Raw genomic sequence first — 24,487 nt, forward strand, 5'->3', positions numbered from 1 at the left:
ACTTCGGACTGAAACCTCTGAAATCATGAGCCCAAATAAACCTTCCCTTCTTTTAGGTTGTTTCTCTTGGGTTTTTGTCACAGCAACAAATAGCTAACTAGCACCATCATCTCCCCAGACAAGCAATAAAAGAAACCTTTTATTCTGATCAATAAGTAGAAAGATGGAGCTCCTCTTTATAAATAAAAGCGCTAGCACACAAAGGGGCATGCAGAGAGATGCCTGTTGTACTAATTGTGTTTTGTTGGGGAAAAACTGGAAACCATGCAAATTTTCATTAATTGTAATATGGATAAAGATGGCATACATATATATGTATATATATATTTTTTGTATGGTATATATACATATATACTATACAGTATTCATGGAATACTATACAGTAGCAAAAATGAATGGATTCCAAGCCAGGCATGGTGGTACATGCCTGTAAATGAGGCAGGATGGTATCAAATTTGAGGCCAAGCTGGACTACATAGTGAGATCCTATCCCAAAACAACCTCCCCTATTAAAAGAAGAAAGAAAGAAAATGAATGGATTCCTTCCACAAGCAACAACAAACATGATATTAAGCAGAAGGAGCCAGACATAGAAGGCTTTTTCTGCAGGATGCAGCCATATGAAGTTCACAGCAGGCACAATGAATCTATGGAGTTAGAGGTGACCCTGGCGATTGTCCTTGAGGCCCATATGGCTGGCAAGGGGAGGGGGGAATCTTTAAGGGATGGAATGTGATGATCTGGGTGGTGGTTGCTCAGTGTGTACACACTTGACATTGATTGAGCCTCTGTACCTCCTACCTCACTACAGAAGTAGGCAAGCAAGAATAATCCTGATTCACCCAGATCAGAAATATCATGCAGCAAAGCATGGTGGTACACACCTGTAATCCCAGCAGAGGTAGAGGCATAAGAATCACAAATTCAAGACCAGCCTGAGCTACCTAGTAAGACCCTGCCTCAAAAAACAATCGTATTTCTAGTTAACCGCTGAGGAGTGTGTACCTGATGCACGAGGGGCCCCATTACTATAAAAACGCCACTCCCTGTGGACACGCATCCGTGTGTCCACGTGTCTGTGTGTATTTGGGAGTGTGAGACAGTGGGCGAAGGGCATCTGAAACACAGAGAGGTGGGGGCTGGCTGCAGACGATTCGCTCTTTAGGCATCTTTCCAATGGTTGCTGGGAACACAGGTGACTTTTATGTTTGCCAGAGGGACCTCCGTGAAGGAACGAAAATGAGTGTGGTGACTGACAGTGCTGGCTCCGGGGTCCGAGCAACCTGAGTTGTCTTGTCACCAACAACTTGGTGGGTCGCTCAGCATCCCAAACCTTCTCCTGGGCCTTAAGAGGTGGCCTCTGCCTGGGTTGTGGGAAGTCACAGGTACCATGTGCTTTGCACTGCTTGAGACCTTGCCCAGTCCACAGTGGGTCACTACTGTCCTCTCCCTCCACCTCCACGTCCCATCGCCTATGGCAGAATCCTATGGGGAGGCACCAGACCAGACCCTGGAAGGTTCCTGAGCGGTCAAGGACAGACGGAAGAACCAGAGGCCACCTCAAGAGCAGGGAAGGAGTCTGGCTGGTCCATGTGTCCAGCTCCTGCCCAAGGCCAGGATGACAGATGGCCCCTGCGGGAAAGGTCACTGCCTCCAGCGCAGTTGTGTATTTGGCGAAGGCAGCGGCAGGAGACTTCTGGGGCTCGGCGGATGTCTGGCCTTTGGGGGCCTGGACCTCGCGGGCAAGCGGACTTTGTTTTGGTTACTGCAGAAGGGGACAAAGCTCAGGTCATAAATAACGACTTGGCTGGGCAGCCGGCCTCTCCCCAGGGCGCCCCGAGGGTCCAGGCCGCTTCAAGGCCAGAGTGTCCCCTGCCTGGCTGCGAGGGCCGGTGGGAGGGCTGGTGGCTGCTGGGAAGCCCAGTGGGGAGGCGGGGGAGAGGGGAGAGGGGTCTCGGGCCTGAGTTCAGAGCAAGGTTAGCCAAACAGTGGATAAATTAAGCGAGAGAAACAGACAGCTCCCCTCACAGTGAACTTTTCACCCAGCTAACCTGCTTCTCACCCACTCTCAGGTGCTGGTGGCAGCTGCCACCCCACAGCTGTCACCTCTCTGGGGGATTGTCACCTACTCTTCTCCCAACTCCTGCCATAGCCGGCCCAGGTGAAAGTCTGAGGACAAGCTTCAGGATGAAGGCCCACTAGAAACTCAGGGTACCCACCCAGCCCCAAGTTCACGGGGCAGTGTGGCTGAACACCCCTCTAATCCTGCAAACTGTGGCCTCTGCCCTTGACAGGACAGGGGACTGTTGCAGGTGAGCCTGAGTTGTCCTATCGGAAGCTGGCCTTGGAGATTTAGGGTATCTCCTGGACTTGACTCCCAACCCCTTCTCCTCTGCCCACTTCCAGCTAAGCCACCCTCAAGTCCCATCTTTGGGGAGTAAGGGAAGAGGCTCTCCCTATGGCCAAACAGTGGCCACAGCTCCAGAGTCCTGCAGCAAACAGGCTTGTCCCCAGTCACTGCACCTGCCTGGGCCAGGCACCATGGACAGATATGGCCACTTCAGCTGTCAAGTCACAAAGTGTGTGCCAGAGGACCACATGAGTCAGGCGACCACAGGGTCATCAGTTCCCCCCGGGATGGAAGGAGGGTCTGCAAAGAGCTGGAGGAGATCCCTAGGCACAACCACCAGCTGTCCCCCTTTGTCCAGCCTGGATCCTCAGTGGTGCTCTGAGAAGATGTGTGGCCTGAAGGCATGGGTTGGGGCAAAGGATGCATTGGGGGCACCAGAAGGTGGCCAGCTGTCCATGGTAAGTGTGGCCTGAGGGCCTGAGCATTCTGTCTGGCCCTGGAACACGTTGAGGAACAGTGGTCAGACAAGCATGCTGTGGAGGTCAGTGTGACACAGGTAGCAGAGGTGGTGGACAGACATGTAAAATATCTACTTCAGGGCCTGCAGAGATGTAATGGGATCGTCATAGCAGAGCTTGGCTGCTGTGGTCATGTGACCTTGACCTTGGTCCTAACGATAAGGAGAGGGGTCAATGATATAAAGAGTGATCAGAGCAGAGAGGTGGTGGGCCAGGCAAGAGCACAGGGGCAGTGTGGACAAAGGCCAGACCAGGGTCACTAGTTCACATATCCCCTTGGCCCTCTTGGTTCACGTCCTCCTATTGTCTACTTGACACCTCCCTGACAGGGATGCCCTCCGTCCTGCCAACCACAGAGAGGACTAAGAGATGGCCAGCTCTCTAGGAGGTGAGTGGCCAGGCTGGAGCATTGACTCTGTCACTTAACACCCCTGTGACTTCCTCCCCTGGGGCCTCAGTATGGACTTCTGTGAAATTGGGACTCAACACGACCTTCCCGAGGGTCAGGGAAGCGGCAGGAGGCAGATGTCCAGGAAGAATGCACCCCCAGAGAGGGCGGAGGAAGAGAACCTGGGCCTGAGGCTCGTGAGCATTTGGTGTCATCCTCACTATCACTGCCATTTGAATGTGGCCAACACTGCTGAAGGAGATGAAGCCTGAACTCTTTGGTCCCCACAGTGGCCTGCAACTTTCTTCGGTCCCTAGGGATGCACTTGGTGCTGGCTGGCCCGAGAGCTCAGTAGGAGAGGCTTGCGCCATCCCCCTCCCCTCTCATCTCCAATGTCCCCTTCCTGTGACTGTGAACCATGAAAAGCCATCCTCCACTCTGTGGGATCCAGAGCCATCATTCCCACTAAATAAATGAATCATTTCCCATCAAATAATGTGGAGACTCGGCCTCTCGAGCTGAGGTCCTGAGTAGGGCTGTGCTGCCCATTCCCTCCAGCCCGGTCCTCAGGGCTGGTCCTCAGATCCCAGATTTTATTGATTGTCCTGATTTATAAAACACAATTTTTTTTTTTCCTTTTTGCAGCACTGGGGTTTGAACTCAAGGCCCCATGCTTGGTAGGCAGGTGCTCTACATTTGAGCCACTTCACCAGCCCTGTGTTGTGCTGGTATCTTTTAAATAGGGTCCCAAGAACTATTTGTGGAGGTGGCTTTGAACCACAGTCCTCTTGATCTCTCTGCCTGAGTAGCTAAAATTACAGGCGTGAGCCACCAGCACCTGGCACCACACTTCTTTTGACTCCTAATATGAACTGAGTTCTCTGTCTTCTTTCTTTTCCTTCCTTCCTTCCTTCCTTCCTCTCCCTTGCTTCCTCCTCTTCCTCCTTCCCTCCTTCTCTCTCTCTCTCTCTCTCTCTCTCTCTCTCTCTCTCTTCCTTCCTTCCTTCCTTCCTTTCTTTCTTCACTCTACCACTTGAACTATAGCCCCAGCCTTTTTTACCTTAGTTATTTTTCAGATAGAATCCCGTGTATTTGTCCCTGCCAGCTTCCTCCCAATCTTCACCTCCCAAGGTAGCTGGAATTACAGATGGGAACCACTATGCCTGGCCCTTGTATTTGGTTTTTTTGTTTGAGATAAGGTCTCAATAACTGTTAGAGCTGGCTTTGAACTCAAGATTCTCCTGTCTCGGCCTCCAGAGTAGCTGGGAATACAAGAGTACACTATCACACCCAGCTTGAGTACTGTGTTTTCTGATCATAAAAGTAACATAGATATACTCATTATAATTTATTTTTGTGGTGCTAGAGATTGAGTCTAGGGCCTGTGTACATCTATTCCTGAGCTATACTTCCAGTCCTACGCATTAATTTTAAAGTTAATGTTGAAATGCATTGAGTTCTGGGTAAGCATCTCACTGAGGGTCTTCCCAGACCACCAGTTAAGTCTGTGTCTGTCCCAAGAAGGTGCTCCATTCAGAGATGTCGAAGGAGTGGGAATGAGCACATGTTAAACTCGAGTGACCTTCAGAGAGAGATGACCACTTCAAAAATGGGTCATTGAGGTCATGGGCGTCTCCTCCCCCCAGAAGCAGGTTCTCCAATGCCAGGCCCTCCAAACTGTGGGATTTCCCCCAGGACCGTGACCTTTCTGCTTCCTGTCTTTCCCACAATTCCTGGGCCAGGGGGTTCCCAGAGCAGATGGTCCATCCATGGGCTCATTGTTTTAAAATATTTATTCAGTATTATTGAAAAGATGGTGTCGTGACAAGGAAGAAAAAAGTGAAAAAAAAATTGGCTTTCATCAGCTCCTAGAGCAAGTGCCATTTCTCCCTGTATCTGACCTTCATAACCTGCTCAGAGCAGGCACATCTGTACACAACTGCCATTCTGTAAGACTTATTTTTACAATTTATAATTTTTTGCCTAACATTTTAATAGCTGTTTTCTAAGTTTCCACACAATCTCCAAAATTCTCACTTTAAAGATCATTTCGATCCCTTCATGTGCTCTTAGCATATTTTTGGAACGTTCTTTCCCTGGTGCTCCATTTCTTTTCTTTCTTGGCATTGCTGGGAATTGAACCCAGGTCTTCTCAGATGCCAAACAAACTCTCTACCACTGAGCCATGGCCCCGCTCTGTCCCATTTCTTTTCAAAAAAGCCATAACAATTTGCAAAGCCTTCAGCAACAGAGAGAGCTTGCCAATGTTGGGTGTGGCCTTCAAAACATTTTGAGGGGTGCGAAAAAACATTATTTTGCTAACTTAGTAACTATAAAATCATGTCTCGGTGCTGCCTTAATTGGCCCTTGATTACTAGTGACGGTAAATGGTTCCCCGTATGTGAATGGGTTCAGAGCCTGCCAACTTGACACAGTCACTTCTAAGACCACTTCTCCCCCACGGAGCTATGGTGATAGGCTTTTTTTTTTCCAGTTCAATTTAAGTTTATTTTCATATTTATAGAATCTTTAAATACACATATAGCACTCCTTTCTTTCTCTCTTTTTTTTTTTTTTTTTTGTGGTACAGGACCTGAACTTGCCAGGCAGGTATTCTGCCACTTGAACACTATCCCCAGCCCTTTTACTTTGGTTATTTTTCAGTAGGACCTCACATTTTCCTTGGACCTGGATTCTTCCTACACTGCCCACCCACCAACCTGGGATTCGGTGCACTTCCACACCCAGCTGCTTTGTTGTCATGGGGTCTCACTAACTTTGTTGCCAGGACTCATCTTGAACCTCTATCCTCCTGATTTCCACCTCCTGAGTAGTCTGAATTACAGATGTGAGCCACTGCACCTGGCCTACATGGTCCTGTACTTTCAGAGTACCAAAATCAAACATGGTCTTTGCCTCAACAGTTTACAAGCTATTTTTATATTTCCAGTAGCCCTCAGAAGAGAGACCTACCCCACAGGAGTGTTTTAGGAGTACTGTGAATATACAATAGTAATTAGGTTATCTGCAGAATTCTGACAACTCAGAAATCAATTAATCTTACCCCAGACCCAGGTCTCAGAATTGTGAGTATGAAAACCATTTTTCAGCCTCTCACACCTGAACCCATGGACTACGTAGCTATACAAAGCTGCTTGGCTGGAGAGGCTTAACTTAGGTAGGTTATAAATTCCCTTGGGACAAACGAAAGGACTGTGAAACTTCACAAATAATATAAAAGCAGTAGGACAGGTGACAGCACACTTTACATTTGTTGTTGGTCTTTCTTGCCATACTTCCATGGTAATTAAATGAGATGTAAAACTTTTGTTGTTGTTTGTTTGGCTATACTGGGGTTTGAACTCAGGGTCTCATGCTTGCTGAGCAGGCACTTACCACTTGAGCAATGTCCCAGCCTAAAAGAATGGGTTTCATTATGACATTTTCATGCATGTATACTTTGATCACCCCCTCTTGTTTCTTTTAATGAGCTCTTTACATATTGTAGCCGTTCTTCTTTGCCTCATTGTCCTGACATTTTCCTTTGGAACTAGAATATTGGAAAGTTTGTGACTTTTGATGTCTGTTCCTTCCCCAGAGATGTCCTGAATTGCATGAGAGTAGCACACTCACCCTGAACCACCCCCATCCATCATCCCAGACTCAGGAGCGAGCTGGGAGCTTTACCAGTTGGAGTCATCTAGTTGACTTCATGTGAGGCTCAGTCAGCTTTCCTTGATGTCATCGCTCCCTGAACCACAGGGAGGTACTTCCTTTCACAGGGACTTGGTGCTCTAAGCTTGACTTGGGATCAGTTTTCTTGATTTGGTGACAGTCGTTATTATTTTTTCTTTTGCAGCAATTTCATCCATATATCAAATACCCAATAAGAGACTTTTCAGTGTGAGACTCTGAATTTGGGGGAGTCCAGACCTGTCCTGGACACTCCTGTGGAGTTCACCGCTACCGTGTACCAGGCTGTCTGCTGGGGCTGGGACAAAGGTGACCACAGACGCCCTGCCCTTGGGCCTCCTGGACATTAATGCAAATTCCTAGAGCAGGACATTGAACTTGTGAAGTACACGGGAAGGGCCGGTGGAGCCCGACAGGCCATAACACAGAGATGTGGCTTATTCTGCCTGGGGATCCTCCGGGAGGGCTATCAGCCTTGGGGAAGTGAGACTCGAGGACAGCACTGAAGGTGGCCTTGGAATTAACCAGGCAAGGGGGAAAAGCCTTTTTGAGACAAAGGAACAGCACATGCAAAGCTCTTAGGTGTGAACAAAGTCTTTAGGCCCCTGAAGGCTGGCTCTAGGGCCAGACACTAGGACTCCGTAGCCCAAAGGCTGGGTTTCTGTTATAGGGCAGGTCAGAGTTTGGGGTTCAAACCATCCTTAGAAGCCGGATCTGCCCCTGCCTCACCCGGACAGGCCATCTGGAGGAGGGCTGTCCAGGGAGTTGAGGGGCAGGTACCCGTGTTTGGAGGACCCGTGGCTGAGAGCCAGGGAGGACCACGTGGAGCCCCACTGTGGCCCTGCTACTTTCTCTGACCTCAGCTGGGGCTTGGCCTAATGCCCTTTGGGAGTTCACAGGGAGGTGACGTCTCCTCCAAGTGGAGGCTGATTTCTTCCCTCCTGGGAGGCTGGCCTGTCCACACAAGGCCTACGAAGGATCCTCCACCCTTTGCAGGGCTCTGTGGAATCCAAACAGCCATTTGTCCAGCTCTGTCCACCCTCCTCCCCAGCTCCAGGGACCATGCAGCTGGCATTCCCATAACTGTCCTGTCTCTGGTAAGGACCCCAGACTGGGGATGCTGGGGCAGAGGTCAGACCATTACAATCCCCCCAAGACAGAGGGGACCGTATCGCCTTCAGCAACTCGTGCTTCTTGTGAAGTACAGGAAACGTCTCAGAGTTCAAGTTCACTCGGCCACCAGGATGACCATGAGAACGACTGTCACCTTGAGTGTCTCAAGGACTGCACAGTGCAGGCTCTGGCTTTGTGCCTTGGGGAACATCTAGGGCTGTCACTGGTTTCCTCCCATCTGGGGAAATTCCAGCCCATAACTCAGGGTCTTGGGAACAGCTGTGTGAACTTTGGAGCCAGACATCTCTGAGTTGGAATCTCCAATCTGTCTCTACTCTCTGCAGGACACTGGGCAGATTGGCCTCTCCGAGCCTCATTTTCTCCATGTGTAAAGTGGGGTTCACTCCCGTTGGTGTCCAGGGCTGTGGCACCAAAGGACAACATCTGGTGACAAGCCAATGGTATGGGAGGGGCTTTGCCACCAGTAGCTCCTCAGAGAGAAGTCTATACGGGCGTGGATACTGGGGAGATGGTTGGTATCAACAAAGTAAACTGAGGCCTGGCCTGTAGGAGTTTGTGTCCTGAGAGAGGAGACTTTGCAAGCTAGCAGGTCTCATGTTAAACTCATAAAGACCCAGAGATGGAGACAGGAGTAAGATTAGCCTCTTAGAAACCAGGTCTCAAAAGTTCAGAGAGGTCGACAGACTCACGTAAGGTTGCACAGCAAGAAAAAGCATGGCTGGGATCCTCCACAGATTGCTGGACTCGGAGTCTGTCCACTGCACCGTGAAAAGCACTCCTGGCTGAGAACGGGGCCCAGTCTTAGATGCTGAAGCCCAAGAGGAGGAAGTTTTTAGCACTAACTGTTTGCAGGCCCAGAACTTCCAGCCCCAGGCACAGTCCCCAGGACCCCAGAACAGTCCCCTACCGAGCACATGGGGCTCAGCCCCCAGGCCTGTCTCTGGAAGGCTGGTGTTGGTGCTGGGGAGCCAGGGAGGGCAGCAGCCCTCAGAGCTGCACTGGGGAGCACAGCAGCTTGGCCAGCAGGCCTGGCCTGGCTACTTTGTCGCAGGCTGACAGGCGGTGCAGCCACCACACACTTCAGCTGCCAACTCCCGGCGGTCACTCAATCCATCACCAGGGCGGGGGCTCCTGGCCCCCTGGCTCCTGGCCGCTGGGCCTGCAGTGTTGTTTTAGTCTGACTCGGGCTGTGAGATAAACGGGGCATGAACTGGCCCCCTGGCAGGGGGTCAGCCCCCTCTGCCCTCATTAAAGTGCCAATCAAGAAGAGGAATGGAGACAAGCCAGCGAGTGCTGCCTGTCGCCAAGGGGCAGGATCCCGGCTCCCACCCAAGCCAGCGAGCCAGCGGTGCTTTCCGCCCACCCGGTGCATCTGGCTGCAACATTGCCTAGCCACGTCCCTGCACCCAGGGGTGGGGAGCCCATCGCTCCTGGCTGCAAGAAGCAACCACCCCAAAAGTTGGGGCTTAAAATCCTTGATTACTTTTTCTGATCTGATGGTGTTAGGGAGTCCACTCGGGAAACCTGTTCCCTGTGGTGACAGCTGGAGTGGCTGGTGGCTGTTGCTGCTCTGGGCTGCCACCGGACTCAGGCACACACCTGGTGCCTTTGTGAGGACATGAGAAAGCTGGGCTATCCCGATCACTGCTACTGCGGAGGCTGGGCTCATCTCTCCATCCTCATGGAGCCTGGCATTCCCTCCAGGTGATCCCCTGACAAGGTAGCCAGACCGCTTGGCCGTGGTGGGCTCCCAAGCCCAAGTGTGAAAGGTGCCAGGCTTCTTAAGGTTTTGGCTGGAAACTGGCAGAGTCACGACTGCCCCATTCCAGAGCAAGTCGGGCCCAGCCCCGATGCAGTGTGGGCGCTGGGATACCTTGGAGACTTTGCCCTGTGTTACCCATGGGGACGCTTCGATCCAAATGAGGTGGACCAGCTCTTGGGCTTGGAGAACAGAGGGGTCGGAAGCCTCTTGGTGTGTGTGAGGGGAGGGGGGCTGTGGTCCTTCTCTCCCGTATATACCACCTGCAGCTCATCTGTTCTAAAGAATCCCCCTAAGGCCCACAAGAAGGCACACAGAAAGCACACTTACGTATTCATTTCAGACACTCTGCAGTAATAATAATTGTTGCCATCACTTAAGAATGTAAGATGGTGCCACACATTGTCCTAAGCAATTGTACCTTATTAAACTCTCCCAACAACCCAGTGGAGATGACACTGTTGTCACCCCTGTGTCACATGTATGAGGTAAGTGACTGCAAATGGAATGAATAGATCCCCAAATGTCTAGGAACTCCAACACAACCAATGTTTACTTCTCTCTTAACCCAGAAGAGAATCCCTGGCCAGCAGTTAGGGCCTCACAGACCCAGGCTCCGTCCATCTTGCGGCTCTGCCTTCCCTTCAGGTTCAGTAGGGCACAGGGGTCATTTTAGCTGCCGAGGAGAATGGACCACTGTGGAGAAGCAGGAGGGGTTGGGACTTTCCCACTGCCTTCTAGGTTCTCCCTTTCCCCACCATACTCTTTGTCCTAGGAGATTCACCTCCAAGGACTGCACCAGCCATGGATGTGACTGACCTCTGTGGACTGAATAAATGAGCTCTCTGACACTCTGGCTTCTAGTTAGACTTAGCCAGTGTGAGACTGTGGCAGGAGGTCAGAAAGCATCAGAAGTGAGGTCATTAGTTCTCCAGGCACAGGCTCATTCTCTCTCTCTCTCTCTCTCTTCTCTCTCTGTCTCTGCTGAGTGTAACCTTGGCAGTAGCTCCCTATTTCTACCAAAGGCCAGGACTCCCATCAGGTGGCCTTCCCAGCAGCTCTAACTCTCACAGGTCCTAGGATGGCACTGGGATGTTTTGCCTCTTGTTGGTATCCTGGACCCACCTACAACTTGCAATCTGCGCCTCTGGTACCACTCTGCAGTCATGTTCTTTGTCCCAAGATACAGCTCGTCTGTATTCCACCATGGCCCTGGCAGATACAGGGGCAAAGGAGGAGGCAAAAAGTCAAGTAGGAGGGGTCTGCTCTAATCTGGGAGAGGGACCACGGTGTGGCGGCTGTCTGAAGTTTGAGCTGGCAAGATTTTCTGATGGATTGACTGTGGGGGCTGCATACAGAAAATTTTCAAGGGTGTCTCTAAAACTGTTGGCTTGAGCAAGGAAGAGCAAGTAAGGCTGAGGGAAGGGGACGAGACCAGCAGCAGGTGAAGGGAAGAGCCAGGAGTCCCCTTTGGGACGTGTTAAGTTGGGGTGCTCTTTAGTGTCTCAAGTGGAGATGTTGAGCAGGTAATCAAAGCTCTAAGTCTGGATTTCATGGCCGGGATCCAGTTGGAGATACGACTTTGAAAACCATGCTGACATAAATGACATTTCAAGTTATGGGATTCAGTGAGAGATCAGGAGTGGGGAAGAGAGCCAATGAACTGCAAAGCAACCCGAAGTTTGTAGACAACGAACCAGCAAAGAATAAAGAGAGGCTGTCAGTGAAGAACGCAGCCAACCAAAAAATAATGGCTTCCCAGAAGCAAAGAGTTTGTTAAACAATGGCGACTGCAGCTTAACATCCGGGTTAGACAACGCCTCAAAGTGAAAGTCAAAGTGAAGGTGAAAAGGGTGGAGTCATGAAGATGAAAGCCTTATCAGAAAAGAAGCAGAGAAAAAGAAGAGAAATTTCTGGTTATTTTCACAGCAGAGAAGCTGGTACTGGATTTCTCTGCCGGTCAGAGAGTCCTATAAAACTGCACCGACTCTCTGAAACAGCCATTATCAGGCATCAGGCCACAGGCAATGCACGGCTGTTTCAGAGCTGGGAGACTCGTGGGGCTGGGTTCTGTTCACCTTAACTTTCTGTCCGTGGCCAAGAAGAGGATTCCAAGAAGAGAGCTGCAGCTCACTGGGGGAGAAGAGAGAGGTCAGGGGTTAGGGTGGCCAAGACAACCAACAGGATGGAACCACAGAGAAATCCAGAAAAGCTACCATTCAGAAGGAACGGCTGTACCCTAGGAGGAAGGACTTCCTCCTAGGACTATAGGAAAACTAAAATCGATCCATCCTAACAAGGTCAAGAATCCATTCTTAAGGTCAAAATGGTCCACCAGGTATTTAACTGTTTGACACTCTTCAGAGGATGGCATCACAACCCAGAGTAGTTTCTACAGTATAATATTCAAAATACCTACTGTACTAAAAAACCATTATCAGATATGCAAGGAAACACTAAATGTGACCCCTAAATAAGAGAAAGAGTCAATGGTAGGCAGATAATAACTTGGAAACATGTTAAATAGTTCAGTGCAAAGGGTGGACAAAACTTATTAAAAGAAACAAAAGATGATAGGTCACAGAGTCGCTCTACCTGGCAAATGTGCCCCTGAATTTAAATCCCAGTACTTCCAAAAAGAAACAAAAGTGAAAACAAACAAACAAAAAGAAGAGAAATCAAGAAAATTCAGGCATAGTGACACATGCCTGGAATCCCAGGATTTGGGAGGCAGGAGGATCACGAGGGCTACATAGAGAGACCCTGTCTCAAAAAACAAAACAAAACAACAAAAACCCACAGAAGACTGTTGACTAGTTAAAGCAAAAATAATAACAATGTCTGATGAGGCTCTTAACAGATGTAGAAATATAATGTCTAGTGACAATAGCACAAAGAGAAGGAAAGGTATAAATAAAATTATACTGTCCGACCTTACAGAACATGGGAAGTCGTGCGCTATTTGTCTGAGGTAGACTACGATTAGTTGAGGATGAATGTCAATCTCAAGTGCACACTAAACAAACTCAACAAGGAGGAAGTTGGAAAGCCAAGACTTTAACATTCCTCCTCGAGACACCTCAGAGCAAGCAGAGCTGACAAATCACCACAGAAGTAAAGGCTTTGAAGAAAGAGAACGTGAGACAAGGAGGTGGAGAGGGAAACCGCCACCTTTTGTGGAATTTCACTTTAGGGACAGCAGAGAACTGCACAGTGGCCAGGTGGGAGTCAGGGTTAAGGTGACTGAGGTGGAAGCAACGGGGTTGTTTGTGTGCTGGCAGGGATAACCTGGAGGGGTGAGGGATCTGGTGATGCAGGCCAGTGAGTGGACAGCGAGGTATGATGGCCACAAGCAGGTGGGGAGGACACGGGCCCAAGCAGAAGAGTCAGCCTGAAGGGTCGTTGTGTGCATATGGCAGGTGAAGCTGGGGAAGGGACCCTTTCCCAAAGCGGTGTCAGTTGGACACTGGTCCGTGCTGTGTCCAGGCCTCCAGGGGACGTGTTGGGCAGCTTGGGTAGTGTCCTCCCCAGTCTCTAAGACTCCATGTGCTTCCGGTCTTCTCTCTTTGTCCCAAGATAACTCCAGTTGGTCCTGAGAAGTTATCCCACCATAAGAGTTTGGGACAAAAGTACTATTTTATGACTTTCATTAGCACTTAGGGACTTATTTTTAAACTAGCCTGGTGGCTGTAATCCCAGCACTCACCTGAGTGCTGAGACAGGAGGGTCTTGAGTTTGAGGCCAACTTGGGATACAGAGGGAGATTTTGTTTTAAAAATTAAAAAATGGATAAAAAGATTTTAAAAAGTAATTGGTTCACAGTAAAGAAAATGGCTCTTGTATTAGTCTGTTCTGCATTACTATAGCAAAATGCTTGAATCTGGGTTTAGGAAGAAAAGAGGTTTATTTAGCTGACAGTTTTGGAATCTGATAGCCATAGATGAGGCAGTTCCTGGCCTCTGGTGAGTGTCTAGTGGAGATGGATGCTAGGAGTGTGGGAGAGAGAGAGAAACTACATCTCCAGTGGTCAAGCTTTGGCTTACACAACAACTCACTCTAATTTTTCATTTCATTTCATTTTAGAAGGGTCTTTCTCTACAGCCCAGGCTGGCTGTGATCTTCCTGCCTCAGCTTCCCCAGTGCTGGGATTGCAGACGTGCACTACTATGCTTGGTCCTATAACAGCTTTTCAACAGCTTCCCATAAGAAAAACACACATTTAAACTATACCAAAGGCACTCATTTCTACCAAATTGGCAAAGAACAAAAAAAATTGTTAAGACACTGTGTTGGTAAGGGTGTGAAGAAATGCCCTGTTGTTTGTTTCTGGTAGCAAACTCAGTGCAAGGTAATTTGGTAATATTTCTCAAAATTACAAATGCACAAAAGATGGGAAATTAATTACTCTTCTAGAACTTTGACACATAACCAAATCAGACATTCACCTGGTGATTTATGGCAGCTTTGTTTGTAACAGCAAGAAGACCGGAAACAGCTTAGCCGATCACCAGTAGGGTTAAATAAATATGGTTTATCTGTACAATGAAATCATGCTGCGATCCAAGAAAAATAGAAAACTATTTGTATGCTGATGTGGAGTGATTTTCAAGATATCATTAAGTGGGGAAAAAAGCAAGGATTTAATAAGCTAAGATTTTTGTAAAAAATAAAAATAAAAAGGAAGGGAAGGGAGAATTATAGCTATATTCGTATTTTGCCAACATAATACAGAGAGAGAGAGTCTGGAAAAACACACAAGAAATGAGCAGGAGAACTTGATAACTGGAGGACAGGGATGGGAGGGAGGAAAAAGATAAAGCAACCATAAATCAAAACGAACACAGAAGGCAGCAAGCAGCAGGTAACAAACACCACTCAATGTAGTCTACTTTCTGTTCTCTTTTTAAATACTACATTTCATCTTAGAGAGAGATGTGTTTCAGGAATTCCATCTCCAACATCTAAAAGGCATTTAAACCCACACTTTAACTGCCCACTAAGCTCGGGAGGTAAGACGAGCTGCCTGCCAATCACCTTTACTGAGCCCCTGTTTTGTGCTTACAGTGGAATTAACCACTTTCAGAAGATCTTTCTAAACAGTGGATCACTGTTTTATTCTGTTATTTATTTATTTTTTGGTAGGACTGGAGTTTGAACTCAGGGCTTCATTCTTGCCAAGTAAGCACTCATTTGAGCCACTCCTCCAGTCCATTTTGCTCTGGTTATTTTGGAGATGGGGGTCTCAGGAACTATTTGCCTGACTGGCTTTGAACCATGATCCTCCTGGTCTCAGCCTCCCAAGTAGCTAGGATTACGGGCATGAGCCACAGTCACCTGGCTCTTCAGCAGTTTTAAGTATTAGGAATTATTAAATCAAAACAACACTGAGCACAGATATTCTCTTGTCGTTGGTGAGATCTCTCTTGAGGTGATTTCTGGATTAATATAGGGTCAAAACGTGAGTGTTGGCAAAGTTGATAGGAGGCCTCTTTGCTTCTGAGACTTCAGCATCTGTGAACATAACTGACATTGTCTTGTGAAATAAACTGGCTGAAGTTTGTACCCACCAACATCTATCCTGACGCAACAGGACAAATGGGCCAAGGGGACCCTTTTGGTCAATCCGGGGCCACTGAGGCCCCCAGCCGGGCTGCTCTTGCCCTGGCTTGCCCCGTGTGTCTGCACGTCCACGTGCACATCTCCTGCTTCGGTGTCTGGGATTTTAACCACTCTGGGCAGCTGGCCAGGACCTTGGTTCTGTTTGCAAAGTTGCCTAATCTCATATTGGCACTTAGCAAACAAAGTTAGACTCCTGGAGCCCAAACAAGGGAGCAACACATGGCCCCCTGCCTTCCTTTCACCCACCCACAGGTCTCTGGTGACCCACCAGGCACCATGAGATGCCCCCCAATTTTACGGCCCACAGATTTGACTCATCCTCTCTAAGACAGACAGGAGTCTTCAGAGGGGAAATGACAGAGCCAGCTCTGCCAGGAATCTAGCTCTGAGAAAATGGGTCCCATGGCAGGCTGGACAGGGCAAATGGGATCAGGGAAAGCTGCCCACAAGCCACTCGCATGCCCTCCTCTATTCTCCTGCTTGCTGGCAATGTGGAGCCCATGACCCTTGCATCCTCCCTGCCTGGGTCTCTCTTCTTGTTTCCACCATTCCTCACCCTCCCCTCAGTCAGCGTGTGTCTCCACAGAGCTCCAGAGCTGACCAGATCCGTGACCTACCCAGTGTGAGGTTGAGTAGCTGGTAATGACTGCTCCAGAAACACTCCTGGTGCCAAAGCCTTAACTCAAAGAGGACTCCACGGTGGCGCTTAGTGAGAAGACTGGGGATCTGAGCGGTCCTGGGACACAGGCAATATCCCACAGGGCTCTGACCAAACCCCTGACTCAGCCCCGTCTACCCTACTTCCAATGGCCCTCAGAGGTCTAGCCCGCCCTCCAGCTTGTGGACATGGCATCAGAGGGCCATGTCACCTGGGGAAGTCACGTGGGCCACAGTCTTGGGCCGCAGCTGGCTTCCCTCCACTGGGCAGGAGCAGGGGAAGAGCTCCTAAAGACAGCTCCTTATCCCTGGCCAGCCCCGGATCCTTCATGTCACGTGCCAGGCCCTATGTCCCCCGAGGGCCAAGGACCCAGAAGCTTTGTACTTCTGGGGAACAGTGATGTCGGTGTCCAGTGTGATGACCACCAGTTCCACAGGCCCTTGCATATGCTTGGTCTCATCAGCTTTGAAGATTAAGTACAGAGTAAGAATGTAAAGTAGCTCATTAGCAATGTTGTGTATTGATTACACATCAAATGATACTACTTTGGACACACTGAATTATATTATTAAAATTAATTTCCTGCCAGGCATGGTGGCGCATGCCTGTAATCCCAGTACTTGGGAGACTAAGGCAAGAAGATCACATGTTTGAACTAGCCTGAGACACTGTCTCAAAAAACAAACTACTTCTCCACTTCTTTTTCCCGTTTTTAAAGGGAGAATCCTAGAAAATTTTCAGTCCTGGAGCCTATGGCCCAGCTGTACTGTCATGGGACAGCTGGTTTACCTGGTGCAGTAGGAACTATGTTTCTCAGACTTCCCTTCCCGCGGGTTAGGGGGTGGAGCTGCCAAAGGGAAGGCATTTGAAGAAGGCCTGGAGGCAAAGACAGCAGTGGCCACTCTGCTTGGAAGGTCGTCCTTGGTTTGAGACTGTGAGAAACAGGCACGGAAGGGCTGGTTGAGTCCCATGTGGCCTTGCTTTTACCTAGCCTGACACTGGCCTCATTGACAGGCTCACCCAAGGCCCTCTTTTGCAAACTAACAAAAGGCCCCAAAAGCCAATGGCCTTCCAAGGTTGTCCACCCCTGTCCCTTCCACCACCCTCCTCGTCCATCTGCTCCTGGAGAGGTTAACAGTCTTTAGGCCTTTACCTCCCACTCCTGCCTCAGTCATGGAAGCCTTGTGTCTGGAACAGAGTCCCTATTCCATAACGGACCTTGTGGCTCTGCTTGCTGTACAACCCTGATTGGTTCCTACCTCTCCCAAGATACTGGAGGCCTCATGTCTGACACCTGGGAACAGGGTACACATCTGTCAGTGTCCCAGAAATCTCTGAAGCTTCTCTCTCGCTCTTCTCTTCTCTTCTCTCCCCTCTCTCCTGTTCCCTCCCTCTTCTCCCCTCCCACCTCTCTTCCTTCACTGTTTTAAAAAAAAACACCTAAAAGAAAAACAACCAAAACCACCTTCTCTGCCACAGGCAGGTTTTAGGCACATGACCAATTTTCCCTCCTTCACCTTTGGATCCTATTTCAACACCAGGGTTGGCTTTGAGCCACAGCTCCCAGAATCACGAGAAGGTCAGGGGTCAGCGATGGCCCAGTTTCCAAACACAACGGCTCCTCCCACTCTTGCTCAACCTGACCTTGGGGGGGACCCTGTGTCCTCCCCTCTAGCCCTTCCCTGGCTCCTCCTCCTCTGCCGTCCTTTGGCGCTGTCATTTATTGCACAGTGTACTTAAATGACCGTCTCCAAGGGACTGATTCCCCAGTCTCTCTCTACAACACTGCACCCTGGGTGTCCTGCAGATCTCATGTTTAAGGTGTCCAAAATGAACCTTGTCACTCACTCTCCCTGACCTCCATCTCAGCAAGAAGTCAAGACCCTTCCTCCTTTAAGTGACCTAAACCAACATTTGAACAGTCTTATACAGTCCATTTGTGCCAACAGTGCCCTCCAGCCCTGGTTTCTCTTCACCTCTCAGCTTGGCATGCCTCTGGTTTGCTCTGGTCTTGGGCAGGCCCTCTCCTCCCTACTCACTAGCCTCTGGCATCTCCAGGCTTATAACCTCAGGTTCAAGTCCACGGGAAAGAAGGCCTCTCTTCCTAACTCTTGATAACATCAGCCCAAGTCACACTGACTGGACCAAATGCCCATTCTGGAACCAAACTATCTCTAGGGATGGAAGAACATGGATGGGCCAAGCCAGGATCATAAAACTATCCCCAAAACTTATATATCACAAACCAGCTATCACTTATCAGCAAGGCCAGGTTGTGGGGTGGCCAGACTGAGTTACATGCTCCTTCTTCTTAGGCTGGGGGTGGGGCTCACCTGGACTAGAGAGTGGGTGAGAGAACGGTTCTCCAAAAGGGAATCTGAGGTCTGTTTCCAGAAGAAAGATTTGGTTGAGGCCAGGCAGCAGTGGAAAAGGTCTACTGCTCCCACCCATGCAGGCTCTTCCACCCACTGCCCCCAAGGGACTGGGTTGATTCATATCTGTTCTTTCTGTCCATTTCTTAGTGTCAACCCCACTCCTGCAGAGCTCTGCTTCTCCCTCTTCTCTTCTTGAGATGCTCTGAAAGCTCTGCTTTCCTCCTCTTCTCACCCCTTCTCACCCTGCCTTGCACACCACCAACTTAGTTTATCTCCTGAAAGCATAGCTTGGTCAGCACCCTTCTGTCGCTCAGTGTGACGTTCTGCTCATTCACGTGGTTTGTTTCCTGCCTAGTATTCCAACATCGGGAGCTGTTTATTGAACTTGCTTCCAGTTCGGGGCTATTACGATACACATGTGTCACCCTTTGGATGGACAGGGTCTCCCTCCTCTTGAGTACACGCTGGAGGGCGATTGGGTCTGTGGTGGACGCCTGTTTAACTCTTTGAAAGACTGTCAAGGTGTTTTCCAAAATAGTTTTACATTCTCACCAGCAATGGATGAGAATTCCAGGTGCTCTATATCCTTGCCAACACTTGCTATTTTCAGATATTTTTACTTGCCACTCTCCACGCAGGCGGCGTTACTTGCGGCTCACATCTGCGTTGCCTTGAGAGTGACACGGCACGTGTTTCATGTGCTTCCCTCCTGGAAGAGTGTCACATGTTAGGGGAATTGTGGAACGGAGGGAGACAAATCCTAGTCCTCCACAGCAGAAAACCAGCAGGTAACACCTCTCACTGGAAAAAAAGAAAAGACCTGAGTTGGTAGGAATGTGCTATTTGGGGAAATGGGGTTAAACATAAGAAGAAATGGAGAGAAAGGTCAAAGTGCTGTCCATGGTGACAGGATCAGTGTGGGGTGGGTCTGGTGGGGACAGGACAGGAAAATGGCTCATTCAGTAGCACAGGTTGAACAGCCCCAGGGCTCCACAATCTGAAACTTTCTGAGCACTGACCTCATGTGACAAGTCATAGTCAAAACACAGGTACAATAAAAATATTGTACAAAATGAGCTTTGGGCTCTGTGTACGGTATATACGAAGCCTAACGAGCTCTGTGTCTGGACATGAATCTCATCCCAAGATATCTCATTATTCCAAAATCTGAAAACAACAAACAAAAGCAAACATATAAAAACCCAAATTGGGTTTTTTGGACAGGGCCCACTTGCTCTGCTGTACAAAACTTAAGTTCAGGGTCTTTGGTTCCAGGTCTGGCCTCCCTCCGCCATCTTTCCCTTCCCTTTCCCAGATCCCAGCTGCTCCGGAGCTGTTTTCCTCCATGTGATCGCCTCTCAAGTCCATTAGGGGACTTGTTCAACTGGCCTCTCTGGCTGTCGGGCCCAATTCCTGTCCCATCTCAGGGTGGCAGACACTCAGCATCCCCAAGGCTCCTCATCAGGGCCCCGTGGTGTACCCGGCATGCTCGAAACCAGAGACGATCTTTTTTCCTCTTTAATGCTCTCCTCTTCAATACAACAAAACCATCGTCAGTAATCCTCATGAACAAAACACACCATGCAACAAGCAGGAAAATGCAGATACATGGTGACAGCTTTGATTGAACTTTTCAAATACACAGTCATGCCAATGAAGAGCAAACGTATTCTAGTACAAAAGGCACCACTGGTCTTTTCTGCACTTGTTTATTTTTAGACTTAGTACTTTAATTTTTTTGGTTATAGCCCTATACAATAAATGCTTAATTAATTCTCCGTAACTTGTAAGACAGTTTTAATAAGATCAATACATCTGCAGAAGGTACAATTACAGTTCTGGAAATTATTAAATCTACCAATGCACTAGTGTAACTCCTTCCTCCCTCCCTTCCTCCTTCCTTCCTCCCTCCCCTCCCCTCACTTCCCCTCTGTGTCTCTGTCTTTCTTTTTGGCAGTACTGGGATTTGAACTCAGGGTCTTGTGCCTGCTAGGCAGGTGCCCTACCACTTAAGCCGTACCCTCAGCCCTTTTTGTTTTAAGTTATTTTCGAGATAGGGTCCCCTGTTCATGTCACCCTGGGGTAACAGGTACTAGACATCATGCCCAGATTTTATTGGTGGAGATGGGGGTCCCTCAAACTCTTTTCCTGAATTGCCTGGAACTGCCATCTTCCCAATCTCCACCTCCCAACTATCTAGAATTACAGTTGTGAGCTGCCAAGCTCAGCTCTTTTTCTACTTTTTGACACAGTCTTGCTCTATAGTCCAGGCTGGCCTGGAACTCAACTTCCTGCCTCAGGCTTCTGAATGCTGGGATTATAGGTGTGCACTACCATAGGCAGCTCTTTTCTTTATTTCTCACGTGGGAACTAAAATTTGCACTTCCCAATAAAAAAGATTATGCTGCAGTCCACCCCGCTTCGCCGTTTAGTGTTTTTAACACAAATAAAGTGCCAGGGGCCACATGGAATTACAGAAGCAGAGAGGCATTTCCAGTCACATTCTGCTGCTTTTCCTTCCAATCCCTGCCTGTCACCGCTCACTTCAAATCTGGAGAAGGGCAGATTGCACGATGTAACCGCAGGCTGGAGACCTGAGCTGTTCCCAGCCGTGACTCTGCCACACTGGTTGCCCACCGCACATCCGGGAGTTCTCACAATTAATTTCCACGTGGAATACAGGTTTATTAAGGGATACACAAGACAAACGTGTCAATCTGAAGCTTACATATGTATTATTAAAACTCAACGGAATTTAAACCCACAAAAGATTTTTAAGGGAGACTTTTATCTCTACACAAAATCTGCAGATTTTGTTCAGAATTGCCGAGGGCATGGTGACAATAAAAAGCAGACCAGCTTTTAGTCCTTGTTTAGTTCTCGGGTTTAATTGTCTCCAGGCCAGGCGCTACTTCATTCTCCCGCACCCAGGCTACGGCTCCCATGGGCGACCCTGTCATACTCACTAGATCTACTCGACGCACCATCCAGTGTCACCCTTTCCAACTTGCCATCTGCTCCCCAAATCCCAACAACACTTCCCTAACCAGGGATGCCCTCCCTACTGTTGGATCCAGCACTTCCAGTTTCTAGCGCCCTTCAGCCCCCTGACCACGTCCTCTTTCGAGAAAGCTTCTCCGTGACCTTCCACCTGCTTCTCCAGTGGGCTCCTTCTCCATTTCCTCCATCCATCCTCCTGGGTGCACCATGGGGTGCTGCAGTTCCTGAGGGCATGGCCCAGCCCTCTCCTCTCTCTCACTGTACTCCAATCTCCCATGATCCCCGGCACCACACACATCCAAGCCACTGCCTCCTTATCATCTCTAGGGCACTGGCATCTCAAAAAGGCCCACAACCCAAGGAGACATTTGTGTACTAATTTAACCTTCAACAAATACTTAAGAGTCAGTCAGGACCCCCAGTCCTTCCTCCAGTGTTCCCCCGTCTCAAGAACACATTGCTGACTACCTGGTTACGTAAGGCAGACACCTGGGAGCCACCCCCCGCATCCCTCCTTTTCCTGAACCTCTGGCTTGTCTCTTCTTCCTTAGCACCATATTGTGACTCCGATCCTTCTGTCCTCCCCTCCTCCCCCCATCTTGGTCCAAGCCTCCATTGCTTCCTATGATTACTGCAACAGCCCTCTCCCCTGGACACGACCTGCTCTTCCTCCCTTTGCAGCATGAAGGGTCAATCTTACAGTGTAATCCTTTGCCTATCACCTTTCCCAGCGTGGCTCAAGAGGTCCAAAAGGACACAGCCCTAAGCCACCTCTCCTTCCTCATCTCCTGGTGACCCAGTCAGTGTGGGGAACCTGGTCCTCAGTGTCCTGAGCAGCTCCACTGGGCACCACCTTTCCTCTTGACCACATCCTTACTCGGTCTTCCCAGCCCTTCTGGAATTGTGTCACTGCCCCCTCCTCCTCAGTGAAGCTTTCATCTATTGGTTTAGCCTAAAGACAGCAGTGACAGTGTCACCCTGCTCATGTCTCTATCTGGTACCTAGTATGAAGCCTGGTCATAGCAGACATTCAGAAGCAAGGCCTGCCGAACTTCCTAGTGCTGGGGAGGGGGTTAGGGATGGAGACGGAGCTTAGCGACTCAGGTGTCTGGGAACACCTTGGGGCAGGTGATCTGTGTGAACAAAGTATTGAACAGCGTTAGTGAAGTTTTCCTCTGGCCTTTCTGTAGGCTTGGCTAAACTTCCTGAAGTCTCCATGTACCCCTGAAGTTGTGTCTTAGGAAAACTTGCCCCCAAGATGGGAATGTCCCCACTAAAGAGCCCTGGGAGGCCACTCAGCATCTACCGACTCCTCCTCCCGGGGGCTCATTAGCCCACAGGACTTCCCGAGGTCAAGTTGGTCTGGATCCGTGTATTTCCTCCAAGGCCAAGTACAACCATGACCTTTCTGAGCTGTTGAGTCAGACCCGAATAAGCATGAGGTGTGATGTTTTATTAGTCCCTGGGAACTACTGCCACTGGGCGAGCTGCTTGGGTAAGGACTGTGGGAGAACAGGGTCTGGCTTGTCTTTGAGCGACAAATGGGCTGGCCCAGTGCCTGACCTAGAGGAGGCAGCTCCGCAGCTCCATCGTTCCGGCATCAATCCCTCCCAAGTTCCAACTGAATTCGCTGGAGGAAGCTTAATTAAGGCTGCTGCGCTCTTTTCTTCGCTCTCCTTTCTCCTCAGTTTGTTTACTTTAAGCACTTACTGCTGTTCCAAAGGACACCAGCTGAAGTCAGCTGAGGTAAGAAGCCGCCCGTATGGCTGAGATGGAGGCCAGAACTCTCTGGCATTCAGGGCTTAACGAAGTCCATAAACATCCCCTCCTTACCTGCGTCAAAGCGAGGGCACACTTCTGCTTCGCGTGTTCATGGGACATTTATAAAATGCAATCAAGTATTTGCACAAAAAAAAGCCACAACAGATTTTTTTTGGTAGTACTGTGGTTTGAACTCAGAGCCTCACGCTTGCTCTGCCACTCGAACCACTCCTCCAGCTCTGTTTTGTGTTGGATATTTTCAAGATAGAGTCTCGAGAACTATTTGCCCAGGCTGGCTTTGAACCAAGAGCTTTCTGATCTCTGCCTCCTGAGTTGCAAGGATTACAAGTGTGAGCCTCAGAGGCTAGGCAGATTTTCATTTTTAATATAGAAATCTTCAGGTTATATTTATTAATCATAATCCAATAAAATACAAACCCCTAATTGAAGAGACATAATTGTTTTAATTGGAAATCAAGAAACATATTCCTAGGTAACACTTAGATCAAAGAAGAAATTAAAAGCAAAATTAAAAACCTACTTAGAAAGCAACAAAAGAACATGTTATACCAAAATCCATGAGGTAAACAGGCTGTCCTGAGAGGAAAACTCATGACTGTCATTATTCAAGAACAAAGGTTAAAAAAAAATACAAAACTCAGTATAGTGAGGCCTCCATATTGGAGGGCTCCGCATTGGCAAACCCAACCAACCGAGGATGGGAAATATTAAAAAAAAGTCTCTGCACTGAAGAAGGACACTTTTGTCTCTGTCATTCTTCTCTAAATAATGTGGTGTTAACTCTTTACATAACATTCATATTGCATTAGGTTATGAGTAACCGAGTCATTTGAGGCACATGGAAGGATACGTGTGGAAGCATACAAACATGCTGCCATTTACCATAAGGAGCTCGAGCCCCTGAGGTCTTTGGAATGCGAGAGGGAGCAGAAAGGGAAAATACTGTAGGAGATGTCTCTAGGATGCAGCATAGATGTGACTGTACACTTTCTTTTGCATTTGTATGAAAATGTAAAGACTAGGGCTGGAGGAGTGGCTCAAGTGGTACAGCATATGCCTAGCAAGCGAGAGGCCCTGAGTTCAAACCTCTCCCCTGTACTGCCAATAAATAAGTAATCCAAAAACTAACTTAAAAACAGTTCAAGGGTTGGGATGTCACTCAGTGGCAGTGCGCTTGCCTAGCATGTGTGAGACCTTTGGTTTGATCTCCA

General features: G+C 48.9%; 1 long non-coding RNA gene across 2 annotated transcripts; it reads right to left on the reverse strand.

The window, feature by feature from the left end:
• Positions 1–5,293: 5,293 nt before the first annotated feature.
• LOC141425036 (uncharacterized) lies at positions 5,294–17,505 on the reverse strand. Of its 2 annotated transcripts, XR_012450113.1 has the most exons (3): positions 17,379–17,505; positions 16,909–17,051; positions 5,294–15,365 (listed from the first exon to the last, which is right to left on the reverse strand). It is a non-coding gene; the product is annotated as an uncharacterized lncRNA (long non-coding RNA). The 2 variants fall into 2 exon arrangements; XR_012450112.1 differs by lacking the exons at positions 16,909–17,051; positions 17,379–17,505 and adding an exon at positions 16,079–16,902.
• Positions 17,506–24,487: the final 6,982 nt, after the last annotated feature.

Source organism: Castor canadensis, chromosome 7, assembly GCF_047511655.1.
Source record: "Castor canadensis chromosome 7, mCasCan1.hap1v2, whole genome shotgun sequence".
Lineage (NCBI taxonomy): Eukaryota > Metazoa > Chordata > Mammalia > Rodentia > Castoridae > Castor > Castor canadensis.